The following is a 7,259-nucleotide window of genomic DNA, read 5'->3' on the forward strand; positions in this document are numbered from 1 at the left end:
GGACAGAGGCGTTCGTGTTTCCCCTGTATATGCAGGCTGGAGACTGCTCCTTGGGGAAATGGAACCATCATTAATTGCTAAATACAGAAGAGGCTGCATAAAGAGCAAGCTGGTCGCATATACCCCCCCCCCCCCCCGGGTGATTTGCTTCAAATCCGTTTAGGAAAGAGAATCAGGGACAGTGTTTTGAGATTTTATTTTAATTTTAGCGAGCGTGTGGTAAGACCATTAAAAACATTTGGTTATAGAACTTAGAGATGAACACAGTTTATTTGCTTCTTCTAGCAGCTTCTTTAATGGAATCTTGTCTCTGTAATTTCGAAGCAGAAAGCCATGTCTAAATTGAAGTTGCTTTGTACTGGCCTTGCAAACTCCTGAGTCTCCACGGCTGCCCTGCTTCTGTCCTGAGTCTCCACGGCCGCCGTGCCTCTTCCTTGACCGATGTGCCCGTGAGGCCCTTGGTCAAGTGGTGAAGGAAGAGTGGGAAACACTGGCCGTCTTCCTTATCATCCGCAGCCTTTCGTGGTGAGACTTCCATTTCAGAGGACATCATGATAGTCTGTGTCTGCAGCTGAGCAGTCTGAGAAGAAGGAGTACGTGCTTTCACGGTATCCTTTAATGCCGCTTAACTATTTCTTGACCTCTCCACTGGCACCTCTGAATGTTAAACAGAAATGGCATTCCTATTTCTGTCTGATCTAGGCTTTCTTTCAAATTTAAATATTTTATTCAGTATAGGTTTTAAAGAATTAATTTTGATCTGGGTGTGGTAGTTCATGCCTTGAATCTCAATGCTCAGAAGGCAGAGGTAGGGAGGGGGATCTCTGAGTTCAAGGCCAACCTAGTCCACGTAGGGGGTTCCAGGCCAGCCAGAGCTACATAGTGAGACTTCGTTTCAAACAACAACAACAACAAAAAACTTGTACTAATAAATAATGTTGCATTAAAGCTTCATATGGTGGTACAAGCCTGTAATCCTGGCACTGGGAAAGTGGAGGCAGGAGACTGGGGAGTTCAAGGCCAGCCTCAGCTTCTTGGTGAGTTTCAAGGTCTGAGGTGATTGTCGCAAAAGCCCAAGGGATGACTAAAGCAGTCAACCGCACCCCGCCCCTCCCCCACAGCTACCTTAGAGCATCGTTTATATCGATGGCTGACTTTTTAAGGTATCCTCTTCCACCTGAGGTGGATTCCTCGGTCACTCCACGCTTGTTCTGATCCCGGGCAGCAATGCAATGTTGAATTCTGCACCCGGCATCCGCCACAATTACAGCTTTCCGGAATGTGTCTGGATCTAAGGAGCGTCTTGAATGAGCGCATCGCCGTCGTTAGCTGTTGTCTCTTAAAGCGCTTTCAAGCTTATTAGCCTCAACAGTTGTATTCAGTTCACAATTCTGTGGTTTGGCACTGGGGATGGTGGTCAGCTAACTAATTTTCCTGGTCTCAGCTGGCCTCATTTGTCTGTGGTTGAAAGATAGCTCGGCTGAACATGGCTAGCAAGGTCGGGGCGGAAGTGAAACAAATCAGGCATCGGGACATCAAAAAAGCGTTGTGTTTAGAAAGCTCGCTCTGAGAGCTAGGATGAAGCTGAGCAGAGCTTATCAGACTGCTCTGTGGATTCAAGCAGGAAATCTTTAGGGTTTAACGAAACATCAGCAACTGGTAAGTTAAGGGAGGGCCAGGATTCCACCGCATAAATAAAGGCATTTATGTGATCCGGGACCACACTTTGTATTTCACCGCCAGGCTCCTGTAATGTCCTTTAATCCTCTGATTTCCCCTAATTGTCCTGATAGTACCACTTTAAAAATAACAAGCCACTTCTTTTAAATAGCGTCTGTGTAATCTATGGTGTTTGGTAGTTACGAACAAGGCTCCTGTTAATAATTTTGCTCATGCATTTTAGTATTGTACATTTGCATTCCCCTCAGCTATCCACACTCCTAAGAATGGAATTGCTACATCAAATAGCTGGTCTGTGCTTAATTTTGTAGATTCTGTCAAGTTCTTTTTCTCAGCAATGGTGGCCATTTGGGACCGATAAAGACTCACTCTGAGGACTGACTAGCACCCAGCTGGAGGCACTATTGCTGGGTGATTTGGTCCGCATTTAGGAGGTGGGGTCTGGGTCTGGGAATGTTCTATCTTGCCCTGGTTCCTTCCTGTTTGTTCTGTGTTTCCTGCTGTCAGAAGGTGAACGACCTGCTATGCTCTATACTCCCTTCACCATGATCTCTGGCCTCATGGCAGGCGCACAGAAAGCAGGACGTTCAGCAGACCCTGGAGCTGAGCCGTTTGGACAGTGAGCCACAATACAGCTGTCTTTTCCCGAAGCTGCCTTTGTCAGGTGTTTCGTGAGACAGATGCAAGCCTAGCCAGGACAGCCATTGAGCCAGTTCTCAGTCCCTCATGGCTTCGTGACCAGGAGGTCATGTGGAATTGTTAAACTTAATCCCCACCTATCGCAGTGAAGGCAGAGCAGGACCTCGTGGGTTTAACGTACATTTTACAGACCATTTATCTTTAAATTCACGGTTACAAGGTCTTTTTTTTCCTTACTGAATTTAGCACAACCCTAACAAACTGAACATTTGTCCTTATACCCAAAGGTAAGGGTGGTTTTTACCGCTCATTGAGGAAGCTCCCCCCCCCACCCTTTTTCTTTTGAGACAGGGTTTCTCTGTGTAGGCCTGGCTGTCCTGGAACTCACTCTGTAGACCAGGCTGGCCTTGAACTCAGAGATCTGCCTGCTTTTGCCTCTTGAGTGCTTGAGTTAAATGCATTGGACACCATAGCCTGGTAAAGTAAGTTCTCTTTGTAACAGAGATCGCTGCAGAAAACGACAGCCAATCAAAATGCAGAGTCATGCAGCCCAATCCCAGTGGATACAAAACGACAGCCAATCAAAATGCAGAGTGGCGAAGCCCAGTCCCAAAGGCTACAGCTATAAAACACTCCTGCAGCTAAGGCTGGGGGAACACAGCCGAAGAAGGTGGAATGATTCTAGAGCCAGAAAATCAGGGAGTTTGCTGTGAGATTGCGTAATCAGAAGCTGCAGCCGTGAAGTCTCACCAGCGTGACTGCCTGAACGTGTGCCAAGCAAGGACAACAGCAATAGACAAATAGTCAAAGTGGACCGGGAAAAGCACCCAGGGCCTCAGCCCTACATAAAGAACTGCAGGCCATGGAGGCAGGCTGGGAGCAGGAAAGGTGGTCATTCCCAGGGGAGCGCTCAGTAACTTGTTATTCGATACCCAACCATCAGCCCTGAAAACATATACACAAGTAATAGTATTCAGTCTGGACAGGGTATATACAGGAATATAAGTGTATTTGCATGTACATGCGTGTGTGTATGTGTGTTTACACATGGAATAACAATTAATGAAAAAGAGACCATGAATTTGAAAGAGAACAAGGAAAGGTATATGAGAGGGTTTGTAGGGAGAGAAGAGAAGGGAGAATAATTACATTATAATCTTAAAAATAGATTTTTAAAAAATAAATGATATGTGATACCCTACTGATTTTTGTCTTTGAATCCTTTCCCTGTAGTGTGGAGGTTGTTTGTTTGGTTCCTGGCCGCCTGGCTACCTTAGACCCAAAATAATCACACAGAAACTGTATTATTTAAAAACACTGCTTGGCCCATTAACTCTAGCTAATTTAACCCATTTCTGTTAATCTGTATATTGCTATGTGGCTGTGGCTTACTGGGTAAAATTCCCAGCATTTGTCTCTGGCACCACCACGGCGTCTCTCCCTCCACCTTCCTTCTCCCAGCAGCATTCAGTCCAGTTGCCTCCCCCCACCTAAGTTCTGTCCTATCAACAGGTCAAGGCAGTTTTTTTATTCATTAACCAATAAAAGCAACATGTAGACAGGAGGACCTCCCACACCATTTCCCCTTTCACTCTTTCAGCCAGTCTTTCTTCCTTCCATTCCCTCCTTCTGTCTCTTTCTTCCCTTTCTTTCTTCCTCCCTCCTTTCCTCCCTCCCTCCCAACAGGATTGTTCACTAAGTAGCCTAGACTGACCTTGAGCTCGTGGTCACCTGGCAGGAGCTAGCTCTACAGTGTTCACCACCATATTTAGATCTCCAGGCTCACTTGAGAAATCAGAGTTCTGACTTTTAATGTAGTGCAGCACAGTGAGCTTCACTACTTCAGAACTATGACTTTTCCAGTTTTCCAGTTTGGTAAGAGGATTTGGGATTTCCCTTCTGTGAAGCCAATGTGTGGCACTGTATTGCTTTCCCCAGATTCGGGCCATGCTCCTTGTCCAGAGGTTATTCAAGCTGCCCAGTCGGGATCTTACCTGTTTTGTTTCTCTGTCTTCTCTCTGGTTCTGACGCCCACTGTTCTGTTTTTAACATGCTTTGTCCTACAGAAGGTTCCATGTGCACTTAAGCTCACATATTCTGATTCTGATGTTGCTTGAAAGTATGTATATCCTGGATCTATAATCCACTGTTTCTGCCGTGGTTCACTTAGCTATTATTGAGACTTAGGGCTGAGCTCCCTGCTCATAATATACTGTTAAATATTCCTGTCTTAAGTTCTTAAGTTATGTCAAGGTGGAGATTAAACACACACACACACACACACACACACACACACACACACAATTCCTTTTTTCTGTCCCTTTACTTTATTTCATCAACTTCTTCAAAATTAAACCTCTAATTTGGTTAATTTCTTTTTTTAAATTTTATTTATTCTTCTCTCATATCACACACAAACACACACACACACACACACACACACACACACACCCCTCTTCCTATGTAAACCTGGCTAGCTGAGTATTTATTATGAAGTCCCACTGACCTTGAACTCTTAGCAATAGTTCTGTCTTGGTTTTTAGAGTGACAGGATTATAGGAACCTCAATAATTTCAATGTTGTTGTTTTTAAATGTATTTTTTGTTTGTTTTATGTGCACGGGTGTTTTGACTACATGTGTGTCTACTATGCACTACACATGTACCCTGGACCTGGAGTTACAGTCAGTTGTGAGTCACCACGTAGGGGCTGGGAACTGAAGACAACCAGGGCTCGTAACTGCTGAGCCATCACTCTATACTGGGTACACACGGGGTTGTCATTGCTTTGTCTCATTGGATTGATACTTTTGTCCCTATAAAGAGCCCTTAGTGTTTTCTGGAAGGCTTTAGCTTGGACTTAAAGTCTGTGCTATCTCACAGAAAGATGGCACCCCACTCTCATTTGGTGACCACTTGCTTGGCATATTTTTTCTTCTATCCTTTCTTTCAGCCCAAGCTGTCCGGAAATCGAAAGTGAGGCTCTTGTATGCACTATATAATTGAATCTGCTTTTGATTTATTTAGCCACTCTATGTTTTTTGTTTGAAGAGCATAATCCACTTACGTTTAAAGTAATTGTTGGCGAGGAGGATTCCCTGTTGTCTGCAGGACAGTTTTCGGTCTGCCACGTAGTTCATTCATGCTTCTTGTCCCTCGCTGTCACTACTTTCTCTCAGTGTTTTTGTATTGATATGCTTGGCTTCCTTCCTTTTATAAGCTGTCTACAGATGTCTTCTCTGCGGTTACCTCAGGGCTGCCATAGAACAGCATAGAGAGGAACCAGTCCATTCTCAGAGGGCACAGCTTCACTGGCCTGTGGAACTGCATGCCCTGTCCCCTCCCCAGCATCGCCACTGATCTCCCTTTATATCTGCTGACATTACCTACCCAGGAATGACATCTGTTGTATCCTTTGAGTCCTTTCACCTTTTAAGTTTCAGAGTGGAATCAAAAGTGATTCACTTGCTTCTATTATGGCAATGAATAATATGCATTTTAAGCATTTCCTATTAGACGTGGAGGGTCAGAGGACAACTTGGGATTTGGTTCTCCGTCCTGTTCTTCCACCATGTGGGTCCTGGGACTGAACTTGGGTTGACAGGTGTGTCAGGAAGCTCCTTTACCTGCTGACTGTGTCAGTGGGCCACAGTAGTGCAGTGCTCTCTATGTTTATTCAATCAGGAGTGCCCCACATTCTTACTGGATTGTTTTGCTATTTAATTCTCTTTTATTTCCACTGGAAGACGCTCTTCAGCATTCTTATAAACAGGACCAGTGACGATGAAGCGCCTCATTGTGACTTTAGAGCTCTCTTACATTCTTTTGAAGGACGTTACACAGTTTTTTTCCTCGCATCTTTAATACTACGTTAAGCTATGAGTCTCCCCCTAGGGCACACAGCATCCGTGGAGGTTCTTCAACATCAGGTCAATGGGTATAGTGGAGAGGACCAATTTCTAGTCTATGGATTTGCTCTAAAATTCATTTATTATATTGTCTTCAGATAGAGGACCCAACCAATGTTAGACAGACGAGAACAGATCTGCTGCTTGATCGTAGTCCAAAGGCTCGGAAGTGATGAGGATGCCCTTGAATTTCTGATCCCCTTGCCGTGGTTTCCTGAGTGCTAGAGATGCATTCCCTTACTGCAGGCCCACACCACCAAACTCCTCATCCTTTCCCATACTGCAGGTTCACGCCATCAAACTCACCCTTTCCCCACACTGCAGGTCCATGCCGCAAACTTATCCGTTTCCCTTTTTTCCTTTTCTTTATTCTTCGCTCATACAATATGTCCAACTCCATTCTCCCCTCCCTCCATTCCCCGCTTTCTCTCAGTTCTCCCCACCTTACCTCTTCCCCAGATCCATTGCTCCTCTGTTTCTATACCTTCAGAAAAAGAGCAGGCCTCCAAGGGATATGTATCAGCTGAACGGCGTAACAAAATGCAATAAAGCCTGTCTTACAAAAATTTTAAAAACCTTTTAGCTATTTTGATTGTATCATTTTGCTTTCATGTAACTTGTACATTTTCTGCTAAAAAACAAAATTTGCTTATAGCCTGATAGAAATCTCTTGTTTATGATACCTACTTCTTACCTGGACTTCTAGTCTTTGTCTCCAACCTCACCTTGAGATTGCATTGTGAGCCCTAAGCTGGGCTAGAACTCATCATACAGCTTGGTCTGTTCTAGAACTCACCATACAGCCTGGTCTGTCCATAGAGCTTGGGATGGCCTAGAATTCACCATATATAGCCTGGGTCGGCCTTGAACTCACCATATAGCCTGTTATGGCCTAGAATTCACCATATATAGCCTGGGTCGGCCTTGAACTCACCATATAGCCTGTTATGGCCTAGAACTCACCATATAGCCTGGGCTGGCCTAGAACTCACCATAGCCTGTTCTGGCCTAGAACTCACCATATAGCCTGGGG

The 7,259-nt window shown here is 44.8% G+C and overlaps 1 non-coding gene across 1 annotated transcript; it reads right to left on the bottom strand.

Moving 5' to 3' along the window:
• Positions 1 to 6,208: 6,208 nt before the first annotated feature.
• Positions 6,209 to 6,400, bottom strand: LOC148122540 (U2 spliceosomal RNA). Its single transcript, XR_015737600.1, has one exon. It is a non-coding gene; the product is annotated as a U2 spliceosomal RNA (small nuclear RNA).
• Positions 6,401 to 7,259: the final 859 nt, after the last annotated feature.

The sequence above is a fragment of the Myodes glareolus genome, chromosome 3 (genome assembly GCF_982192425.1).
Source record: "Myodes glareolus chromosome 3, mMyoGla1.1, whole genome shotgun sequence".
Lineage (NCBI taxonomy): Eukaryota > Metazoa > Chordata > Mammalia > Rodentia > Cricetidae > Myodes > Myodes glareolus.